This window comes from Aulonocara stuartgranti, assembly GCF_965226115.1.
Source record: "Aulonocara stuartgranti genome assembly, chromosome: 5".
NCBI classification, from domain to species: Eukaryota; Metazoa; Chordata; class Actinopteri; order Cichliformes; family Cichlidae; genus Aulonocara; species Aulonocara stuartgranti.
The window spans coordinates 26,867,991-26,869,176 of NC_138943.1; positions in this window are offsets into that span (position 1 = coordinate 26,867,991).

Below are 1,186 nucleotides of genomic sequence, written 5' to 3' on the forward strand. Positions count from 1 at the left end.
TCTGGGCTCGAGTGGGGCTGTCAATCATTTACATGTAACGGAATCTGTGGAAAGCAGGTCATTGTTACCCAATAATCACTAATTTTGCTTGTTTGGCTTTGTCTTCATTAAATCCCAGTTTCCCTCTTACATATATCCTTTTCTGATTCAACTTGAGCTGTTAGGAACATTAGGACTTTGCCAAATGTTGCTACGGATGCCATCAGAATCACTGTAGAAACACATTATTTCTCCTAGTGAAGCAGTTATGAGGTTACTGGTTTTGTGGGATCAATTAGGATCGAGTGTCACACTAGTTAATTTCTAAATTAGGCTCATTTCTATCTGGAGTCTGGGTTTTTAGATAGCAGAGAGAAGAAGAGAGAATTTGTGCAAGTTTTTTTGATCAACATACTATAATTTTTAGTATCTGACATCTGGTGATGACTGATATGAAGACTTGCGTTTTATTCTGAATTACACTTCTTGCATAGGCCAACAGTACATACATACCTTATCAAGCTGGCCTGTTCCAAGCCTGGCACTTCAGTCTTTTTTACTACACATTCTTTCCACATGATGGTGTCCTTAACACCAGTGTGCTGGGATACCCTCATGGTTAAGGCACATACCAAATAACCAAAATGTTCCAGGTGTGAAAGAGCTTGCTTGACATGTCATTTTCCTCTATCTTAAGTCAACCAGCCTCTATTTCCACACTGTCCTGTCTAATCAAGGTATAAAAAAAAAATTTGGAAAGCCCAGTAGAAGCAGAAACTCAGCACCACCCCCTTTATTCTAATTGACCAGCCATTTCACTTTCTCGCAGTCAAGATCATTATTAAGTGGACAACACCAGATGTGTTCAACAGCGAAAAATAGGAGGAAATCATCATCATTATCAGTTATATGTCCCTTTATTGACAGTTTTCTGCTTTTCTCTTACTTTGGCATGTTGAACAATACGTTGGAGAAAATTAGTCAATCATAGAAGGCATGAATTGACAAAACCATCTTAACTAATATTATAACGCAGGGCAACTACCATTTAAAACTCCTAGAACGAGTAAAAAAATACTCAGTCATTTCCAGATACAAAGAGACCAGGACCCTTAGATTTTGTAACTTCGGTAATCGGGTCTGAGGGGGGCGGGTTTAGGATGCTGAGGCACCCTCCCATTGGCTGCTGAGTTTGTGAAGAGTGGGA